This window comes from Melanaphis sacchari, unplaced genomic scaffold (assembly GCF_002803265.2).
Source record: "Melanaphis sacchari strain LSU unplaced genomic scaffold, SCAv2.0 Contig177_pilon_pilon, whole genome shotgun sequence".
In the NCBI taxonomy this organism is placed as follows: Eukaryota; Metazoa; Arthropoda; class Insecta; order Hemiptera; family Aphididae; genus Melanaphis; species Melanaphis sacchari.
This window is the reverse complement of record NW_020270834.1, coordinates 217540-243272: the sequence shown is the minus strand read 5'-3', so window position 1 is coordinate 243272 and position 25733 is coordinate 217540. Positions and strand designations below refer to the sequence as shown.

The window sequence follows — 25733 nt, the reverse complement described above, 5'->3', positions numbered from 1 at the left end:
ATTATCTTCATTATTCATTGATTATCTACTTAATAAATTTAAATATAAGTATGTATGACAAACTTGATTTAAAACATTATTACGTTAAAAAGATATGTATCACACTCAATGGTGAAAAAAAAGTTTAACGACACCTACATTTTAAGTATAAAACTTTATTTTTATCATAAAAAAATTATATATATACATAGGGTAGAAAATAATCTGATTCTACAAATCCAATAAAGCAACCATGAAAGGTTCTGCCTTTTTACGCTAAGTGACAACTACTCTATTTTTACTCGGAAAAGTTTATGATTTTAAGATTTATAAATGTACTATTCTGTGCTTTATCATGAACCAATTTGTATTTTATCATATTTTTGAACAAATAAAATGTGCTCTGTTATTAAAATCATTATTATAATAAACAATAATAAACTGTAGAAGGTCTAGAATAATAAATTGTATCCAGATTCTTTTTTTTTTTTTGTACACTAAATAGAACGATTAAAAACAAATCATGAAGAAATAATTTAGCAAAATTGTTTCTAAAAAAATCAATAAAAATTAATGCAATATTTATAAAAACAATAATATGTTATTTTATGCGAAATTTAAGGAAATCTATTATACCGGTTTTGTATTATATTAAAACGAAATAATTTATTTTCGTTGTTTCCTCTTTAGTTTATTTCGAGTGACTGAAGAAAAAAAAAATAATATACATACGAGTAAATTTCGCACACGTGCGCATAGTCGCATATTTCAGTAGATACATACTTTCCGGTTACCATAATAGGTAGATAAATGCGTTTTAACTCGGGCGTTATTAAAACAATTGTTACTGAATTTCTGGTGCTTCCTACGGCTGCACAGCTTAAACGCAAAACACAATTTCTACACTCAGTAAGCCAGGTACAGGTACGAGGTTTAGACACTCGAAAATATAGTTTAATATGTTATAATAATAATAATAATAATAATAATAATAATAATTATTATTATTATTATTATTATTTTTGTTATCTTCATCATCATTGTTATTGTTTTTGGCGCCTAAATGGTTCACTAACTGCATTATTACTACGCATATTGTAATAATCCGAACTGTGTAAAATATTTCGTGTATGATTTAGATGTGTACCTACCCATGTATAATATAATATTTGTGCTCAGCATTTCACCTCACACACGTCCAGGTTTGCCACAGCGTGTAATTCAGTTTTTGTCTGACCCTAGTTTACGTCCCGGTGTCATGCAGAATGTTTCCTTTGTCGAGATAAACTATTGTCCGTATCATAATGTTATCAGCGTCATCATTACATTATCGTTGACGACAGATCTCTCGTGGAATGAGGGTAAATTAGTAATTTATCACGAAACAGCACATCAACTCTTAACGACCTTCTTCTCCGGTGTTACAGCCGTTATGTTAGAATATAATACAAAACCTTTAGTTCAGATGACTTTGTCAAGTGTCATTCTATGTCTGTCATATTATTATTATTATTATTATTATTATTATTATTATGGAATGACTGACGCAGCATAATATGATTGATTGTAACACCGTGGTATAAAACCTAGTGTGGCGAACATTATTGCCGAACGGTTAGCTTTGTAATTGGAAGATGAATACAATTAATTTATTAATAGACATGGTTATCATAATTTTTTGCGTTATATTATTACATTAAGTGTACGATTATTTGAGAAATGTTCGAATTTAGCAACAATAACCAATATTCAAGTGCATATAGTTTAAAATAATATGTTAAAATCTACAAATTCATATATTTCAAACTAGAAACTAATTACAATAATACAATTTATTTTGGCAATAGCTGTATTGATAAAAGAATAACTTTATTGATTTTTTTAACAAATCAAATAATTGGAATTCAAAGAACAATGGATATTTTATAATTTTTTATTATGTACAACTATTTTATATTTATCGTAACGATAGAGATCAGAACAAAATTCATCTTCGATTAGACTTATAGCAAACAATATTTTGGTTAATATTAAGTTGTATAGATGAAAGTTACATAAAAAATGCATTGCCACAATTAATTTATTTGTTTTTTTTTTTTTTTTTATTTTTTTTTTTTGACAATGTAAGTTTTAATAAATTCTGATTAATATTTTTGAAATGATTACACTTGTACATTGGATGTCAAATAGACATGAGTAAAATTTTAAAAATATACCTCTAAAATAAAAGTTCAAGATAAGGATTTCTCTCCGAGGGGATTACCCTTATTGAAAAATCGACAATATAATGAAAACATCGCACGGTCGGAGGTCCGTGACTTCCCGTTGGGATTGAGATTTAAAAAACACATTTGCCTTCTGCATTGGACGAAAAATCCGGGAGAGAATTTCAAAGAAAATGTAGCACGGATATGATATGTTGAAAAAGAAATTACTTTACGAAGAAGTTGAATTTATAAATTACTTAAATTTTAGTTATGTGATATATTATAATCAACATATTCAATATAAGTAAGTGATAAAAATTACCATATCATTAAAATAATTAAAAACAAAAATTTAGTTGACTGAACATTTTAAGGATTATAATGCAATTTAAATTATATATTTAATTTCAGAACGTACTGTTGTGTAACTATTATTAATATACCTACCATGGGAAATTTATAATATATTTCAAGCGATATTAAATTTTTTAAATATTTAAATTTAAATTTTTAATATTTATTACAAAAATATTGTGTTAATATAATTGTTTTAAATTATATTTTCATATAACCATTTATAACATATTTTCGACATTTCAAATTATTTAATAACACGAAAAAAAACTTACAATTAGAGTATCAGTGTTTAGTACTTAATGGTAAAAAAAATACCTTTTAGTTAAATGTTTGATAAAAAAACTGGTAGATTCCAATAAATTTAATCAAATTTAGGTCATGAACTTTCGAATTTAATCGCATTGTACAAAGCAAATAATATTAATAAAGTAAAAATATTTAACTAATTAACAATTAATCTGATTTCATACATTTAAAACAGAATTATTCAATCAAATTTTTTATTTTATTAAAATGTACGGATTTGCTACCTACTCGTAATAAATAATTTATAATAACTACTGAAATGGGTTATAGTCTAATAAGTTGTAAATCATTGTTGTGTTGTATGTATTTTATACTTAATATAATATGCCATTCGTAAAATAAATATTAATAATTGTAAATTTGGTAACTCGTATTATTATAATAGTAGTTAATAATATTATATATTAATACAAATTTAAATTCTAATGCGATTAAAATTTTAATTCAACAAAAAGCCTATAGTTAAATTAATTTTCAAGTATTACAAAATTTAAATGGGGTAATTAATTTATAGAATTGCAATTCACGAATTCGATACGACTATAAATGCATATTATATACGTTATACGTTATTTGTTTCGACATTTTAGTTCTGTATTTATTGCCTTAAGGCTGAGGCTTGTTCGATAAATCAGTTATCCGATTATCCAGAGTGTACTTTATTGTAGGGTTGTAATGAAATTTCCATTTCTCGTGAATTGTGATGTCCAAGGACACATGGATAGCTAAACATGGAATTAAAGGCTCTGGCTGGGATTGTTTATCAGATGTTTATAAGACGGTCTTGATGACACAAATAATTACTTTATATAATAATTAAGATAGAAGATTGTGTATTTTAAGTCGTCATAATCCGTTACAACAATAGTAACAGGCTCTATATAAAACAACGTTGAAGTATGATATAGATTATCGCGCATACGCATGGACATTCGACAACATCCATCGATTATCTTTTTATATACTTAAAATATATATTCCACACGACGTTAAACAATGATATCGTGTTAGTATTTTTAAACGTTCTCGTTAGTTTCTATGTGCGTTAAGGGTACTATACAAAATGTCAAAAAATAAAATGTCAGCAAATGTCAGCTGTGAACCAACACGGTACCAACAGATTTCATTTGCAATCGCGAACATTTTTTGTATAACTGCACTCTATATCACTGTTCACTTTAAGCAAGGGTATGAGTGAAGGCGAGTGTAGCCGTTTCCTTTCCGTCGTCCTTTTTTCTATTTATTTTTTTCTGTTCTTTATATTCATTCACCATTCAAACCACAGAATAATTAATATTTTCTTTTGTTTTATTTATTTTTATTATGACAATGACATATTAAAACACGGTAGATAATATACAGGTCGACAAAGCAACTGAATAATTGGAACACAATTCTCTCAGTGGATAATTAAAGTTTACCAACGAGTACACAAACTGTTAACGTTTTAGTTTACATAAATGCAAGTTTCTTTTTCGTTTTAATCACTGTCAAAAATATATAACATTAAAACAATAAATATTTTTATTTTTTTGTGTTTTATGAATGAAACTCTAATGTAATAGACAATAGTATACATGATGGAGTAGTAAATTGATGTAATACAAACTATATAATTAACGAGTATAATTATTAGGAGTGCCAATCGATATTTTTAAATGCAAGTGTATAACAATAAAATGTAACAACATAATACTTACCTACAAACAGCTAGGCAATTTTGCACAACTTTTTAAACGGAGTAAAGTTTTTTTTTTTAATTGGATGTAGAAACATAATATTATATAATAATTATATAGTAACATTCAGACACTGTTAATACGGTACCACTGCGTATTACTTTATACTACTAAAAAAGCCAAATATTATATTATATATTAATTAATGGATATAAATACTTTCATTTTTGTCATCAACAAAATATATGCCAGTAGCATTTACAGCATTTATTGTTCTTACAAACTAAAAATCAAAAACTCCGCATTTAGAGCGATGAATATTATTAATATGTCATTGATGTTATAATAAAGATACGCATATTATAAGAAAAATTATGTAAGTTATTATTTTTTTATTCAAAATATTATAAATCTATCTCAGATTACAGTTAGTTTTATGCAATGCTTTTCTGCAAGAAACAAAATAATAATAATAATAATAAAAGTTGAATTTATATTGGATGAACGATTTCCTGTGTTATTTCTATGTTAAATATCAAAGAACATTAATTTGTTTATTTGAGTGGATCGAAAGAATAAATGAATTTAAATCCTTTTTTTTTTTTAAAAACAGAATTTGATTTAATCTTCAACATCTAAAGTAGATTGCATTTCTTACATAACATATATTTTGGGGAAAAATAAAAAATTGAAAAACAGATAAAAACTAAATCATTACTAAGAAAAATATTTTATTTCCAATGATAAATAATTTCGGGTTATTTTAACATTTTTTAAACCTATAATTTTCAAATTTTTTATTCTTAAGTCTTTTTTTAAATTTATGTTAATAACGTTTTTGTTTGGTTAAAAAGTATGAAAATGTATTACAATATTTCCAATAATATTTTTTTTTTTACAAACATATAAAAAATTTTGAAGTTTTGCCAAAACTGGTTATTTAATCAGAAAACAATGAGCACTCATTATATATTCTTATTGATTTGCTATTTTTAAAATAGATAAATAAATCATAGAAGCTTTAAATTTCTAGCAATAGTTTTAATCATTATTTACTTTACTCGATGGAATTTCAAAAATGACTGTTTATACAATGAATCTATTCACATCATTCGACGGTAGCCGATATAAATTTTAATATTTCTTATTACAATGTTTTTTACAAAAATGAATGCAACAAATAGGTACCAAATTAAGAAATTACTTATAAAATGTCTAATTTATAATATAAACCATCTTTATGAATAAATACTAATCCGTTTATTTTATTTGTCTAAGATCATTTTATTTTTATAGATGTAACGATTTTAAAAGCGGAGCTATGAATGTATTGATTTTACAGTGATTTGTAGTTTTTATTGTATGTATTCACGATATATAGCTAAAAAATGTTTCAATTTTAAACTTCAAGAGTAACCTCCAATAGAATATTATATCTTGTTTGTACATTAGAGAATTAAAAATAAAGAATTCTCAATATTTTACAAAATAATCAGAAAAACAGCAAAAAATCATCGAAAATGATGTTTTACGCAAACCCTATTTTTGACAAAATTGATTTTGTTTTTTTTTTAATATAACTTGAAAAGGATTAAGCGTAGTTATTAAAATGTTCACCAAATATTTGTGTTGAAATTCTCTATATATTACTGCTTTCTTTGAGATATTTATAGACATTTGGAATTTAAAATTCCTATCAGTTTTATTTCTATAAATGTTGATAATATTTTTTCCCCTCGGACAGAAAGCTTAAAAATTTAATATAAGATTCCACACAAGCTATACTTATAGATATGTAAAAATATTGAAAACACATAGATTCAATTTATTTTTATAAGCATTTAAATATTGTATTTTGACAAAAGTTGTCACAAAAATGTTCAAATTGTTTTACACTTGAAAATTTATGAAATGTGTAAATTTTATAGTAGGTAACAATTTAAAAATTAACACAAAATTTCTCATAAATTTTTCATTCTGAAACTAAAAAATCCAAATAATATATAGGCCCAATTTTGTTTTTAACATTTTAAGCTCAAATTTAGATAAAATTACATATTTAAACTATGAATAACGATATTCATTATTTTTTTTATCGTTTAAAACAATTATTCGTGGCTGGCTAATAGTCGATTGGCTATATGAGTTCAGAATTGATTTTCATATGTAATAATATAATACTAAATTCAATTTCAACACATCCGAAAACATAGTAACCTATTCAATACCTTCCGTACAACAGATCGGTACTCGATTATCCACTTCTTTTAATATTACGTTAAAATTTAACAATTTGTCATAGTGAATTATTTAATGGCAAAATACATTAGATATTTGCTATGTAACAAAAGTGATGTAAACTAATTTTTAGAAATAAATATTTACCAACAACATAAATTTAAACTACTTACCTTCAATGCACAATTTAAATTAAAATAATACATTTTTAATATTAATATTTTATTTATAAATAAAAAAATTTAATTTAACCTAATGTCTCATTGCTAACAAATGGTCCAAATATAGAGGGGTTGGGTGAAGTGTAGTTAATTTACTTAATATTTCTCAGTAAAATGTAGTTTTTTACAGTACTTTTTGATTTGAATGTGATGATAAACTACAACATCCAAGAAATCGTTTATAAACGTAGCTCAAGTTAATTTTTATGTTTTAATATTTCTAAATAAACCATAACAATTGATTTTCAGTGTTTTAAAATTATGATAAACGTTGTGGTTTATTTTGTAAATGTTTATCCAAATTTAAGAATTCAAGGTTGAAAATTGTATAGTTTTACATAAATAAATTATATTTTATTTTTATTTCATAATTTATGCCTTGTAAGTAAAAACCAATACAGTTTTTGAATAATTGTCTATTATCAAGTATAAAATAGTAGTGCACTTACATTATTCTACACAATATAAGATACGACCATACGACCATAACTAATAATACTTAAATGTATTAAATTTATTGTACATTTTGTTGAATTTAGTACAATTTTCATGAAAACTACTAATAAATACTATAAATAATCTTTCTAAACTACCAACCATGTCAAAGTAGAAAAATAATATGTATAATTTTTTTGTTACTCAAAATAGTGTTTACATATAAACTTTAAAAAAAAAAAAAACAAATCGTTGCAAAATAAATGGGTTTCTCGTTTCGAATTAGAAAATTTTTACAATTTTGTTATAAAGCATCAATAAACAATCTTTATAAGTTAATACAATTTATATACTATATATATTTGAATTTGAGAACACAAATAATAAAATATTTTAAATTACACCGAAAGTAGATTAAAATTTAAACTATCTAGAAAAACGTATCGGAGTATTTCCGATTTGATTTGAAAAGATCAGAAAATACTTATAACGATTATATCACATTTTATTTTAATTTTTTTGTCACGCGAAACTTTTTTATTTTTATTATGCATTATAATGAGAAAACAAAAAAACGATTTGTTGAAACACATATTGAATAATATTTGACTAATATCGGTATGTGATATGAGGACCCAATAAATAATGGATTATAATATCACGATATGTCGTAGGGCTGCAATAACACGAATAGTGTCAATAGTTTTTTTACGCCTCAATATGTTGATATAATATAATGTTAAAGTATATACTATAAATTACAATATATAAAATTATATCATAAACTATGCTCGTAAGTGAGTGGGATGTTACACTATGATTTGTAATTTATTGAAACCATGTCCAGAGAATCGTTTCAGATCATGCGATTCCCCTTCCATGTTTGATTTTCATGCGGAATCAATATTAAATAATTAAAATTATTGTTCATCTACAAACGTGCAATTAATAATATTCCATCAGTTTTCGTTGGTTGTGATGATGTTATAATATGAATAGCGTTTTAATTCGTCGCTCTGAACGTGGGCGTACGGATCGTGTATTTCAACAAACTTCCCATACGGCTGTTGACTCGGCGCGTATAAATCACATTTTGATATCGTTTTACAATATTCCACGATGTATTCTGCTACTGCTGCACGGAAAGTTAAAATTTTAAATTCTCTCGGCTCCAATGCGTCGGCGATGAGGTTCGAGTGTCGTTGCTGGTTTTATATTAATTTATTTTTTCTGCCGATTTCAAAAAGTATTAGTCTGATCAGTCCGATACGGATCCCGACTTTTGTGCATGCGCCTCTCATCACACCACCCTTTGCAGCACGGCGAATGGTGTTGCACAACCCCGGCGGTGCCAGTCGAGTGTGCCGTTTGGCCCGAATTATATCGCACTCCGGCGTAATTGATTTGGTTTGATTGATCGTGTATGCGTGCCGTATATACATCAAACCAGTCCGGCCACCAGGCATTTATTACAGCATCGCCGGCAAAGTCGGTTTATATTCATTATTATTTCAACAAAATAATCAATGTCAAGCCAATTGGCAAACTTCCATTACTCTCATTTAAAGAAACCAATTATTGCTCCAACACAACAGTAATTTATTTCAAAACGCCGGGACGGCAAACGAAGTTATACCACAAACACAAATAATCTATTTTAATAATCATTAAATCGAAATTTAATAAGCCTAAAATATTGCTTTCCCGTGAATACCGATTGATACACCTATCGGGCCTAACGACACTCGGAATCGACGAAAATATTGTTTCCGACAGTTGATAAAATATACGTCATAATTAGAAATACAACGTCTTGGTATACAACGAAATTCAAATCATAATAGTTATGTTTAGATAAAGTTATATTATGATGGCCAACAATAGTAAAAATTTGTTTAGCTTACTTAACGTGGGAGGCACATATTATTTATACTATTTACATTATGCGTAATATATTCAAAACACAAATAAATTACTGCTGATGGAATATTATATTATTCCGTTTAATGAAAATTGGACGCCGAATCCGAATAATAATGTTTACCCGGCTGTGTATAATGTCTATCAGATATCGTGGCCTGTGGCTAGGTACAAACAATAATAATATAGGATATTCACGCGTCATTATAATATTATATAGATAACTTTTAATTCGCTTGTCATACATTAACCTCGTTGAGTCCAAAACACCTGTAGAGGCGTAGTAGAACCCACATAGTGATGATACACGTTGCGATAACAATAATTATTATAGTAAAACGCCTAAAACTTTTAGAAATACGAGTAACACTAAATTTTAGAACATTCAATTTGGAGACTCTATACATCGATTTGCTTTATCCATTTTTCGTACGCGCTCGCAAATACGCGTTGGCTGTTTGAAAATAGAGTATGTATTGTTATCGAAACGTATACAATTAAATACATTAGAAAATATGTAAAATTAATTATATTAGAAGATAATAATATTTTACATTATCCACATCACCGCAATGCTGTTGTTCTCTATATTTAAAAAAACATTTAAATAGCATAACTATTTAAATTCTAATCACTAGTTAGTTTATAGTAGTAACACTAGTACACTACTTTTATTCGAATTAGATCCAAAAATGTAATTCAATTTTTTTGAATTTCAAATATTGTATATACCAATAGTTTATACTATAAAGTACATGTTAAATTATGATTGGATATAATTATACTTAACTCATACATGTCACATATAAAAAACTTACTATAAATCATTTTTTTATAAATATTGTTTAAGTATAATTATTAGTATAAAAAAAATGTTAAAATATATTGTATCATTTATAGAAAATCTAGTATATTATTGTAATGCTTATCGTATTATAATTTTATACAAAAATCAATATTTTTATTTATTAAATTTAATTTAAATGTTACAATCATACTTGATAAAATATTATTTTATATAATTATTATAATATGATTGTAATTTGATATTATATCACAGGACTAGGTTAAAATTGACTGGCATTAGTGGCTTTTGTGTATAGCTATTGCCAAGAAAATAAAGAGGATGGTTATCAGATATCTCTTGTTTTCAATCATATAATATGTCTTCATGTTCATCGTACGATTGGTAATACTCTTAAATAACTGTGTAGATATGTAAATATATTTAATTAATTATTAATTTACCCATTTTCACATTTGTGTAATTGTGTAATATAATGTTTTAACCACGTATTACTTTTTATACTATAGTTTAAATTATCATTTAATAACGTTGATAATATTTTATTACCAACTGAAAGTTACCCTTCACGCTTGTTTCTTCCATATCATTTGAGATTCACTGAAATTTTTTTTACAAGAGTTATGTTGATAAATTGAATCATTATTTGTTTTGAAATTTAGATGATAAAATTTGATATATTTTTTATTAATCTTATAAAAAAAAAAAAAAAAGAAGAAAATATGTTTATTTTAAAAGGCTGAAAAAAGAATACAACTATATTATAAAGCTTTTAGAACATTAATTATAAAAAAAAACATCTTTCATTTTAAGTACATTTATTTTTCTTAAGTTCCTAAACATGACAATTATTTTATAACGAGAATAAATGTGATCATTTTGTATATTATTATATCAGTTTACTCGATTTGAAGATGTGGATGTTATAAGGGTAGTATCAAAACTTTATCTACGATGTCAAAACTCTAAATACGTATCTGAATTGCGAAGCACAATTTACTTTGATATTGATCATATTGTGGCGATGAAAATATTTGGTATACGATTCAGTACTTTGTATACCTATATATAACATATATTTATAAAATACCATGAAATCCTTTAAAAGGTTCGGTTTTTCAAAACGCTCAGCATAGTATTATTATACCTATAATACGAGTTACGATTGCATTTTATTGAAATTATTTTAATTCGACTGCGTACATAGTCATATCAATGCTTTTCACTATTTAATAATAATAAATAATAATCAATCATAAATAAAGTTATTATAACTGCGTTTTTTTTTTTAAATTCATTATAAATTTATATTTTAGCAATCGTATTTTGTTCATAATAATATAGTATGTATTATCATTCGATTTAATTTAATCAGTTATTTGATTAAACATTATAATGTGTAAATAAAACATTTAACACAGTACAAATATTTATTTCAATTAAATTCAGTAATTAATACTATGTATGATGCACGTTTACCTTATAAAAAATACTCTAGTGTACAATAGTACAGTTTATTTGATTAAAAAAAAAAAAGAAAAATACGTTATTAAAACGAAACGTATTTTGTAACATTTTATTTAATTGCCTATTATAAATATGTATTCGTTATATTTTATGAATAGTCGTACAAGCATAAATTTATGTGGCACAATGTTTATTTACCCATATGCTATGTTAAAGTGAGAACTAATCATTAATAATTTTCTCGTTCCATAATTTTTCGTAAGTGTTAAATCTAAAATAAATATTGATTTAATATATTATAATAAATATATATTTATATTATAATTTAATTTAATATCTAACATATATATTATTCATATATTTTTTTGAACTTAAATATCTAAACAATATATATTTAAAACTAAATTTCTGTCATTTTAATAATCCTGAAGCCGTGCTATGTTTTCTTATGATTACAAAACAAATATAGGTCAAATTTGATGAATAATATTACAATTCTGAAACAAACATGTATTTAAGTTGTGTTCATAGTTAATTGTTTAACGGTTTTGTCTTAAAGGAAAAAAAAAGTGTTTTAGTGAAATATTTGTTGTTGAGTACAGTTTAACCTTCCAAAAAAACGAAATGTTCCAGGTATATTTTGCTCCAAACAACGCTTGCAATATAACGGGTCCATAAATATCAGGCTCTGCTCAATAACAACGGTAGTCAAAACTCGTAAGTATTAATCACTCTAGTTGTAATTTTTAACGCTGTACTTTTCTCAATAGAACTCAACTACCAATATTGGTATGTGTACAAATATTTTACAAGTCAACTTAAATCGGTTTTTACTACAACTATAAAGATAACGTAAATAAAATGTGTTACATTTTAAATATTAAATATGGAACTCATGATTTTTATATAATTTCTATATACTTATACGAGTTATACACATAAAATATACTAAAATACGTACTGTTCTTTTGTATATTATATTTCAGACAAGAAATTTATTTTATATTCAATTAATCGTTAAACGTAAAAAATAAAAATGTTAGTTATTTTTTGATTATTTTAATTATATATTTGAATTTAATTAAATATACTAAAAACTAACAAATAATGCAATATGAATGTGAGTAAAATATTGGTTTGTATATATTAATCTTAACAAAATATTGTTTTGAAATTTTACATGCAATTATTTAAAATAACATTTAAAAAAAAAATATTTTTTTTAAATGAATTCGATTCATCTTGTATATCTATGTCTGAAAATATATCAATAGTTGTTATCAATTATTTGTTTTTAAGATTTATATTATATAATATCATTGTGGCTCACGGAATATATTTTATACACTTAAATTACTTAGATATATTTTCAATTTATTAATCGCGTCAACATAATTAATATTTTTTATTATTAAAATACTGCATAATTTTCTATAGTTATACGTTATACATTAAAATATATTGGATAATAAAAGAAATTAATTATTTGTCTAATTGGTCGTTGTCATCTAAAAATCCCTATGATTTTATTAAGATAATTATGGTGGCTTTTGACTGAATTAAACATCTGTGTTAATAGGTAGGGTGATCCCATGTTAATATGTTACTGTTTATTTTGCTTGAGCCAAGGGCCTTTTATTGTTAATCTCGGGTATGTTTATTTTAGAGAATTTAAATTTTTTTTTAGGAGATACGTCGTTCCGTGTTAGGTATATGTAAGTTAGAAGCGGCTTATTATCTCCGTATGTAGCAGCAAATAATATTTCATCTGCAAGGTTGAGCTATAATTTAAAACACAGTGTAGGGTTTTAATCCTTGTGTACCATGGTTTAGTTAATAATAAATGAGTATTTTCCAGATTCGTTTTTCGTTTATTTGTACCCTTAAGTATTGCATCAAGTTATCTTTGCAGTTCCATTGGATTTATTTTTTGATAATTTATGATAAGGTTATATTTTTATATTATTTTAAATTTAGATATATTTTATTCACTTTTATTATAATTTAAGAGTAAGCTTAAGGTAAGTTTCTATCTTAAGAATCAGAGAGATAATTCATCAAGGGAGTTTTGCATATTATTAATTTTACAAAATTCTAGATTTTTTTTCTTCATATTATAGCAGTATTTTTTAATAATTTCCAATAAGTAGTTATTTGAAAGTGATATGAAGTATTAAGCCACATTTGGCTCATGAAGGATACTTGTTTTTTTTAGCATATTCTAGAGAGATTGAATGTTATCCTTAGGTGGATGATGTGATTCATAATGAATGCCAATAACGTGTCGTATGGGTATGTAGATAGTCGGGTTTTTAGTTTTGATATAAAAAATAATCACTTGATAGAAAATTATTTAAATGATAATATTATTATTAAATAATCATTTTTAATATTCTAATGTTGAATTTCTGAACTGGATATTTGTTAATGTGTCTTTATCAGACAATACGTATATTAGAATCACACTGTTTTAAGTAATTATGTAACATTCGAAAAAATAAATCGAATTATCAATATGTGGTATATATAATGAGTTTCTGTGAAATTACATAGACGGCGCTAACGTTATACAGTCATTAAATATTTTTTTGTTTAGTGTACGTCTTAAATTTGTTATAAAAATATAAATTAGCGTTATTATGTCCATTAGGTATGCTATACACGAAATTGATCAAAGTCAATTTTCAGTGTATCTTTTATTTATTTATCTTGAAGTTGGTTTCTCATTCAAACGTGTGTTAAATATAACTACCAATAAACAATTAAAATTTGAATCATATAATTGATTATGTATTAAAATTATTTAAAACAAAGAACTTTTCATGTTCAAATACTAACTTAATGATAAGTAATAATATAACCTTAATATACTATGTTAATTTGTATTTTATAAAATAAAAAACTAGGAACGTTTATTTTTTTTATAAATAATTACAAAATATTATATTTTATTAAACCCATAACGCCTGATGATATTAATACATCAAAAGCATAATTTTGGTAAATACGATATACCAAGAATTATAACTATATCTATATGATACTAGTAAATAATATAATTTTGACTGATATCGCTTGAATGTACAAAATGTTAAAATACAATATTTGTATTAAATTTTAAACGCGTGTATATTATAAACAAAACTAATTTAATATACACTTATTAAATGGACCCAAAAAATAACTGTATTTATTTGGACAGTATTATTTTAAATAGTTTTTGCAAATACCGAAACATTCCTACTCGTGTTATATATGAATTATATTTTTTCATTAATCATAATAACTATTTTATAACAGTTTTTAATGCTCAGTATTGGTACCTACAGGAAAATCAGACATACAACACTAAATTAAGTGTTTCTCTATATTTTTATGCGAATTTTGGGTTTAAATAAGGGTGTATGTATTAATACTTAAAGTATATTTCTCAAATAACTCTTGTAATTTTTTGTAACACCTCGTGAACGCTAAGCCACAACTGTAGATATTTCTTATAATGTACTCGAGTACAATATTTGGAGGACGTGCATAGTGTGTATTCGCATTCACATCTAGGACACTTCTGGTAATATATTATTATCTGTATATAATATATATATATGTGTGTGTGTATATATGAGACAAATATTGTTCACTCATTTCAGCACACTTATTTTCCTTTGAAATTGCACCACGTGTTCTAACACAACTTTCTGAAATAGTTATTTTAATGCTATTATTTTAATTCCACATATCAATTAGGTTTAAGGCATTAGGGTTAATCTTTAATATATGTCTTTTTTTATGTCCATTCCAATAATAAAATACGCTCAAAATAGTTTACCTAAAGAAGTAATTCAATATTTCATTATGAAATGAGTTTATTAATAATCATTTTTATTATTATTGTTTTTGTGTTTTCACAGTCAATGTTCCATACTACTAACCCTTCTTTTTCATATTTTTAATATCGTTTTTCGTTATTTTGGTTATAATATATATTATATTTTTGATATTTTAACAAGGTAATATTTTTACTGTGATATTACTTATCAAATGGTATTGATGCATATAATAATCATTGGATGTTAACAATATTTCAATTATCAGATAAAAGTTATAACTCTATAGTATAATTAATCGTTAATTTATTATCATTAACTTATTTTGTATCTTATAAATATGAAATATTTCATATTGTTTTTACAATATAAGTAATAATATCAAAAGAATAATTTTAATTCAACAAAAATCGGTAGAATTTAGATAATATTTTATTCATTTAATTGATGTCATAAACTTGTAAGTAACTCATATATGTCAGCGTTACAAAAGTATAATGGGAAATAAGAACAAGTAATTATAAACTTTTTATGTAACTTTAGATCTTGAGTTATTTGTTTTACAAAGTTGAGGAATTTTTTGTTTTTTAAATCGTTTAAAATTTAAGTATAAACAATATGGTCAAAGAGTTAAGTCATAATATGAAATTTAACAATTAAAGTGAACACAAACTATATAATATATCATTTTTGAAAATGTTCAGTAATATTCAAAAAAAAAAAAATTTGCAAACATTTTACTTAATGCAGCTTTAGTTTTTCCAGTGTAATTTTGTTTTTAACATAATTTTTATTTAAAATTTATTTTAACAAATTGTTTCATTTATGATTTAAATCTAAAGGTATTTATTTTATATTAAAATATATTTTTCTAAACGTTATTCAAAATATGCATATTTATTTTATCATTTAAAAAAAAAAAATCACAGTACCTACTATTATAATTACACAAATTAATCATTACTTAAAATCGTTTTTAAATTATAATATTTTTCATAATTAAATAAAATCTTCAAAAATAAATTTGTTTTCATTAGGTAGCTGAATAAACAAACTGATATGGTTGATTGACCAAATTATATTAGTATATGTAAATGCATAACAAACCCATACATATTTACCATCTAAAGTAATATTCTAAGCAATATTAAAATTAACAAAAAGCGAAAGAAATTTTACACATGGAATTGGGTGAATCTTAATAACTATTATGATAAATCTCTTGAATTTAATATGTATTGTTTATTGTACATACACTTCCTAATTTTAAACGTTATACTCTTTATACTATCATAACATAAACAAACAACATTTTGCATGTAGGTACATTTTGTACAAACACATTTTATAATTATTGTTTTATACTTATTAGAAAAACATTGTACAGTATAAAAGTAAATTATTCGAGTCGAGACAAATAATTAAAATCATATTGTTCAGTGTTTTGATACATAACGATTTAACACGACTCTTAAAATTAAACAGCATATATTATTACAGATACGAATAATATTCATGTACAATACTACCGAGTAATTGAAATTGCATCGAATATGAATAATATTAATAAAGCAATTTTAATAATTTTATATTGTTTAACATTAATTATCGCTTCATACAAATTTAAGGAAAACTTATGTATTCTCTTCATGAAATATTTTTTCAATTGACATATTTCAGTAGCAGCACCATTGAACTAAAATATTTAAATTGAATTTATCATTCAAATATATTTTAAATTACATATTTTAAAATTAATATACACTAGTAATTATTACCTGTCTTTTAAAATCGAACTTCATTAAACACAGTCTCTTTTATTAATTACATCATTCAAATTCTGTACTGACATTAAAATAATAATTTGGTCCTGTTTAAAAAAAAAAATTCTGTAATTAGAGTTGCATCATCTTTGATGGTGAGTATACTATGGATACTTTTATGAGGGCATTCAAGTAATGGTTTTTGCGTTAAAAAATGTTAAAATTTAATATTCTTGTTCATAAAAAGTAGTATGTGAATATCCCAACGTTTATGTTCAATATTATATGGATCAGTAAACAATAACAATTTAAACAACCTACCTATGTATCTTTATACTAAACAAAAAAAAAAAAAATGTATTTCAGAAACTAAAAAGTGTTATTTTATATCGTTTATTTTATAATATATTATGTCTATTTTATTTGGTCAATTTTTAATCTAAAATGTACAGTATAAATACACATATTATAATATGCATATAATATGTACATTAAAAAAATATATCATTTGACGTTTATTAAAATTAAGAATTTACTTCTACAATTACAAATTTGTTTTTTTGGAATATTTTTCAATTTAGATAATGAAATTAAAAATATACATTGTAGTCATAAAATATATTGTAGGAAAAAAAAGTTATCATAAAATTATTGAATAGCATTTCGTATCATTCGTGATTTTGTTACTACGGTGAAATTTTAAATAAGTTTTTAATTATTTTTAGGCGTGGATTTTTGTAGAATATTATATTATCATGACTGCATATTTTAATTTAAACAATAATTTATCAATATATATTATTCACGTTTGGATGGACATTCAAAGTTTAAAAAAATTAGACTGATGAAAATATTTCATCACTTGGTGCATTATCCTTAGCTGAACTTAATATAATTTAACACAATTTATTTAAGTTATTTATTCAACAATGTGAATATTTCACATAATGTGCTCAATTGAAAATAATTAAGTGTCTATTGGATACTGATTATTGTTTAATTATTTTACATAAAATTCTATAATTCGTGAGATATTTTTATTACCATTGGTAACTCCGTGGGAGATAATTAGAGTTTATGTGTAAAATTGACGTTATAAACAATTCCCGTGAAATTATCTATTATTTATATATATATTTATTACTAATCGTTAATCAATATGTTTTATCGCTTAACCAATTCTTCGTTTATTGTTGTTGTTGTTTTTTTTTTTTTTTTTTTGAAAACAAATAAATTAAGAACCGCACATTTATCATGTTGTTGATATTATGTAATAGAATTAAATAATATTATTCGAGTATAATATGCTTTGAAACTACCTAAGAAACCAATAAATTAGTCAAATGAAAAATGTATTTGTACAAACACTTGTTTAATAACTATATCAAATCATTTTTTTTACTGAGAATTAATGAACTATAGGTTGCTTATGTTTTTTTTTTTTTTATTTTCATTAGTTTTCAGGTGGAATAAAACTTCGAACAGTTTAAAACTCTAACGCTATAGATCGAAAATATTAAACAAATAATCTACTTTTGTAACTTTTTTAAACATAAAATATATATCTGATAATATTATCTGACTAAATATCTAAATATCACAAACTTGTGTATTTTTAGAATAGCAAATGAAGATATTTAATTTTATTATTATTATCTATAATTAATTATTACTCTAATTCAAACTTTTAATTTTTATATGCAGTTTAAAATAACAATTTTTAATATCAAAATTTACAATTTAGTCACTATTAATGTCTGAAGTATGAAATATTAAATACTTGAATGTTAAACATGTCCCTATTATATAATTTTGATTAAGAATAATAAATTGTATACTCTTACAATATTTTGAATTTGAAGCTTTGTATTACAATTTTAAAAATGTATGTCTATTGATTAAAAACACAAGTACACGTATAATACATTTAATCAATTTTATATAGTTTTGAACTCCAAAATAATAATAACTATTATTAAGTTTGTTTCCATTCATAGCTATTTATATTTGTTTTATATTTATATAATATAAACACTTATACATTATCAATAATAATTACTTTATAATATTTTTTAAAGCTTTAACTAACTATCTATGATCAATAATTACCATATTTTGTTAACAAGAAATAATTAACTATTAACTCATTCACTACTTTTTTATTCTAAACAGTATATTATATTTGTAATCTGTTCTTCTACTATATTGTTTAAGAATTCAATACAGTTCATAAGTTTACTACAGATAGAATTTGAATGTGACATCCACTTTAAAAAAGCTTCCATATCATGTATTAGAATCATAATAATATATTATAGATAAATAAAAATATTATTAAATTTACGTGGAACAATAAATATATTTGTAGTATTATTTTTTTTTACGTCTTCACATAAAATACTATTTTATTTAGATAGCATTAGAAAATATTGATGTATGCGTATTTGCTGTGCATTACTGCGAGAATAATATAGTATAAACGCGTAGATTTAATAATATGTTGTTCACTTTATTTTATACACAATTTGCTAAGAGCTTTGAACTATTAAATAAATAAAAACATTTTAAATAATAAAAAGATTTCAAATTGTATAAATTAAGTATTATGTAACAGGTGTACTAAACTAAATAACCACTAAAGATAATCATTAAATATTTATACCTGCTTATACTGATTCAAGGGTAAGCAGTTATAAAATATTATAAATTATTAAACATTATAATTCAGCACAATATAAAATATTAATATTTTTTTTTTTAGTTTTATTTGTAATATTTGATAAATAAGTATATAAATATTTTTAGGGTAAAAAAAAATTAATTTTTTTTGTTGTTAGAAATAAACTGCAGGTATATTGGACTTATGTATTCTTATTTCTTAGTATTGAGTAAATCAATATTATTTTAAAAAACAGTGTCAATATATAAAAATAATAAATATATTGAAAATGTAAAAACATAAATTGCGTATCAATATTCAGTGTATAAGTTTTCAGTTAATACTGTTACAAAGGTTAACGAGATTATATAGGTAGGTACTAAAGAAATATAATTGTATTTAACTACTTAACTTCTCTTTGTTTGAGGAATAACCAGGGAGACATTAGAATAAACAGCATAGTTGATTTAAGTGAAATAGATTTGACTTAAGTATTTTGTTTTAACTAATTAACAATATAAATAATAATTATATTCTAAATAAACTTGAAGTTATTAACAATTAACCATTTAATTATAATATAGGTGTAAATAATTTTAAAATAATTTAATTATTATTAGGACAAATATAAAATTTTGTAAATAGTGTAGCATTAATTATAAATTGATAAGATTATATAATTTTATTTGAATTATCATGCAATTTTAAAACAAGTTGATCATATTAATATATTTATCGAAACTATGCCAAAAAGCATTAATATATTTATTTTTTTAAGTAAAAAAATATGAACTTGAGATAAAATAAAATATTTTCCTAAATATAAAAAAATATCTTTTAACTCAATATAAAATATATTACATTAAATTAAATATTATGCTAATAAACCATAATAATACAAATCTAATTTTAAGAAACATTGAAAATTTACACCTCAATGCGTTTCTTAAAAAAGTGAATCATCGCAACTGTCGTTTCAAAAATTCATACCTATTTAACAGTTATGCAATCACCAATCGTTATATTAATTTGAAATTTTAATTTTATTCAATTTTTAATCAATGGAGATAAAATTATCATTAATGTTGAAATTACTTTTTAGTAGTTTTCAAATAAATTGGCTCTGTGTAAAGATGCAATTATATCTGAAAGGGTAATGACTACACATCAGATCGAACAATTAGTTTTCAACTTTATAAATTATTGATAATAATTTCCTATCGTTAATTGCATTCATAATGACCATTAAAAATGCGCACTATTATTATTTCAGAAAGTCAATTAAATGGAAGAGTAAGACACTTTATGTACTTTAGCAATAATTAAATATTGATCTCGAACTATGAAAAATATTAAAATAATGATTCATGTTAAAGTTCAAATTGAAGTATTTATAAGAGATTTCAGATCCAAATGTATAATAAATGTAAATATATTGAACCAATATTTGATCTTAGTTGAATATTTTGTTCAACCCTCTTGTCAGTAAAATCAATAGCAAAAAATATATTAATAATTTATAAGTAATTATATTGTTAAATAATCAAATAATTGCTTATTTTATTATATTTTTAGTATACATTTCTAAATAAATAACAATATAAATCTAACATTTTAAGTTAATAATTTACTTTAACATAGTTAAAATACTATATTTTTATATTACTTTTCAGTATTTTGAACAAAATATTGCCATATCCTTATTTCAATGACAGGTATGATATCATCCATCATATTTATATCACTTACACCTTTTGTGTGATTACACCCAATAATAGAATCCTTAATGAATAGAATATTATGTTGCTCAATGGATTGAATATATATGTTACTGTCAATGTAAAAATGCAGGTAATGATGATATTGACTAGCCAATTCATATAACGCCTGAGTAAGTTAGTCGTTATCTAAACTGGACATATATTTATGACATTGACTTGATAAATTAGACGATATTACAATTATTTGATAGATCGCTAGTCATTATGACATTTTTGATCGACTTGCAGTCAATTTTATCTTTTATGGTTTTAGTAACCACATCAAGCTTAGAAACCTGTTTTGTAGCGAATATTATATTTTATGGTTTTAGTACTCACAGCAACTATCCCAAATTTAGTGTCGTTACAGTTTTCATTGTACTTACGTAATGTGCAAATATAAAATATAATATATTACATAATATTATGTAATAATTTAAAATAAATATTTATACAATATTTGATGTATTGGCCATACTCCACTTTGACAATGGAAGAGAATTGGAAAACACTATTATAAAAGAGCTAGATGTGATGCGGGTTGATGTTAAAATAGACTATGGTAAACTAAGCCATAACCAAAATTAAGGATCAGTAGAAAGAGTGAATCGTGATTTTGAAGACATTTGAGAAACATTTAAGAATAAAAATAATTTTAAAGACTGGCATCGAAAATAAAATTTGTTAAGTTTAGAAAAATTGAGCTTTTTATTAAAGGTTTATAAAATACATAGTTAAACATTTAGATTAAATGTTTTACAAAAATAATTAATAGTTACGAATAATTAGAATTAATTAGGTGGTAAATTTTAAAAAACTCATTAGTACTTACTTTTTAAACTAATTAGTTGTTTTTAACGGTGCCACAGAAAACAAAATACATAACAAATAAATCTACTTGTCGTTTTGCTAAGCGACTTTGTACATCAAAGTGCCGTTGTAGTTTACCATGTAAGAATAAGTGGTGTCCATACATAAACTCTATAAAAGTAATGAAAAAGTGAAAAATTTTATTTCATCTTATATTATTTATTTCTAAATAGTAAATATATGTACCTTATCATATTCCTATTATTTTTTCATTGACTGCATAGTCTTAGTAAATAATTATGACAATGACTAGCAAGCCAATTATAAAAATTATGTATTAATGCATTACTATTAAATGTATTTCTATTATTGGATGTCATAATTAGGCATCCTCTTAAATGATTAATCAATAGTACTAATTCCTACGAAAAACTTTTATAATAGACCAGCCATTTTTAATAATGCTTAATTATCACCATTGACAGTAACACACATATATATATATATATATATTTATATTAAATTATATATTAACTATAAGGAAACACTTTACTTTAGATGTGATGTTAAGTTAATTTATAAAATTGTCTGTGATTAAGAAACTACCCTCTTTATCTATAGCATTCAAGAACCATGGGTTAGCGCACTCTTATTTTGGTCCTTAATCAAACGTTAATTGATGTGTTGGTCACTATTTTAAGTAAATTACTATCATTCCAAGTTATTTAAATCCACCCACTCTTTTATACATGGCATTAAAAATATAACCACATATACACTTTTGTGTTCGTTAAGATCAAGTTTATATCAAATTATGACTCAAAATATTACAGAACATATTCCATTCGGGATAAAATGATGATACGTTAGTCTTAAAACGAGAGAAGTGTATGCCATTTTACTATGATATACAGCGCATCTTGTTGAAAGTCGATTTGAAGCACAACAATCGTATACACATTTTTATTAGAAATAATGTAGTCACACAAAAAGCATTCAAATTGAATCGCGTAATTATTATTATAAAATTCGAGATGATATTTCTAAAAACAACATTTTTATTTATAATAAGTTTTAAATGACTATTGGCGGTGAAAATGTCACATTATGTTTCACTCAAACCCTTATAATTCCAGCTTAATACGTTGACGGACACTTCATTTTATTATTTTTCAACAAAACAGTAAAAATGTCACTTTTTTAGTATAAATTATCCAGTTTATTATGATAATTATCTTTTTATTTTATTTATTTATTTATTTTTTTAATACGATTGGCAGTGTCAACTGTCTTCCTATGATTTACTAGGTCAGAACAATTTGCTCGTCTATATGACACTATATAAAATATCACCTCTAAAGCAGTATTGCCATTATATTTAACCGTTTTTACATATCTGCTATAGCAGTTATATTTGGAAGTGTCCTCCGACATCAATTTTCTATTATAGTGATAATATTAACCTACTGTTCATTAATGTGTAAACTATCAACACTAAAAACCAGTCGCTGAATAATGTATCATGCTTGGGTATTCTGGAGAACCATGTTACCGCCATGTATATCAGTTGATAAAATTTTTATATATTTTTGTTTATTCTATAAGTCGATAAAATTATAAATGTGCATATACAAGAAACAACAGAAAAGTTTGCAATTATTTTCTTAGAATATATTACACAGTTCATTCGCGTCACTCGCCATGTGCACCACCGATTAATCTATTTTTCATTTCACATTAACGAAATCTAGATCATTATCTGGTTTTTATTTAACATTACAACTATTTTTTTATGATATTTAACATATTATACAATCTGAATTTTCCAAAGGAAAACTGTTTCCAAAATTCAAAATTAAATTCTTTTTTATCTTAATCGAAACTCATTAATCATTTAAAACTGACAATTTCCTCTATTTCTAACCTTCAGATAAAAATTAGACGCGATTTGCAATTTGAATATGAATAGTATAAGTAATAATTAAGTATCATTAATTAAAAAAAAAAACTTAATTTTAAAATAACAACGATAACGCAATATACAAAATTAAAAGAACTGATGTAAAATCTCCGATATGAGATAAATGTGTGTACTTAAGTGATTCGAATATTTTACCAAAAAAACAAAATTACAAAAAGTAACGACAGTTGGTAAATTAACATATTTACTTTTTTTTCAAATACATAATACCATAATAAAATGAAAACAAATTTACAGATGAATTCACAAAAAACAAAAAAAAACACAAATACCCCCTTCCAATTTTTATAACCATGATTAGAGATTTAAATTTATTTATTGAAAACATACGAATTGTTATTGAATTAAGTTATAGAAATTTTATGTAGAAGTACATCCAACCATCTTAAAAGAAATACTCGCATGACAGATTTCTATACTTATCAACCTCAATAAGAAATACCTTATCGAAAAGTAATTCAAATCATACATTTAAATACGTAAAAAAAAAATAATAAGTAGAACAATTTTAATTTTAACTTCAAATTTCATAAATGCACTATACCTAAATTTAATAACTAATACAGCACGTCTACTATTTTTTTCAATTAACAAAAATATTTTTTCATTTATATTTTTGTGCCATACCTTAATATTAATGAAGAAGCTCCGAATATTTGTAAATAAATTTCAAATACATTAACTTCCTATAATTATGGTCACACACACCTTTATTACCAAACTAAACACTACAGTTTTAAATTCAACGAGTATCACAATTTTGAATCTTATACAAAAAATCTGCATTCTCAACCAAATGTGTCAAGTATGAAAATTACCAAGAAATTACCATATAGATAACTATCTAGTATGTACGATCTTCAAAAACAAACAAAATATTAAAAAAAAGGCACATTCTAACATAAATTCCCCTAGGATGCTAAAAATATCTTTATGTTATTCCAGGTAATTTATTAGCAATACCTATTTCCAAAATAGATCTAAAAATTAAACAATATTTATATTATACATATTTTATATCCAATATCCCAAACTTATTATTCTCAAAAATGTTTACGATTAACTTCTTCGTATCTAATTTAAAAATCTACTAACCTCTCCCATACCACTTTTGATAAGAGTAAATAATAAATCTTTATTGAACAAGGTCAACTATTACCGATTCAGATTTTACTTAAAATAACTAAAATGAATCTTAAAAAAATTATGTATTATATTATAAATCATTTGATCAAAAAAAAAAAATATATATATATATATATATAAAAATATATTTTTCAAAGGTGTCACACTGTCACTATAAAGGTTGCTTTCTTTTTATG

The 25733-nt window shown here is 23.7% G+C and overlaps 1 protein-coding gene across 2 annotated transcripts in view; it reads left to right on the top strand.

Annotated features, from left to right (window-relative positions):
* The window catches only part of LOC112592478 (sex peptide receptor), a 204376-nt gene that overhangs the window by 18502 nt on the left and 160141 nt on the right, over positions 1-25733 (top strand). The window contains exon 2 of one of the 2 annotated variants that reach the window (XM_025336542.1): positions 12248-12331. The exons of the other annotated variant lie outside the window; for it this stretch is intronic. The gene's annotated coding sequence lies outside the window, so the exon portion shown is untranslated. The remainder of the gene's footprint in view (positions 1-12247; positions 12332-25733) is intronic. 2 annotated transcript variants of the gene reach the window in all.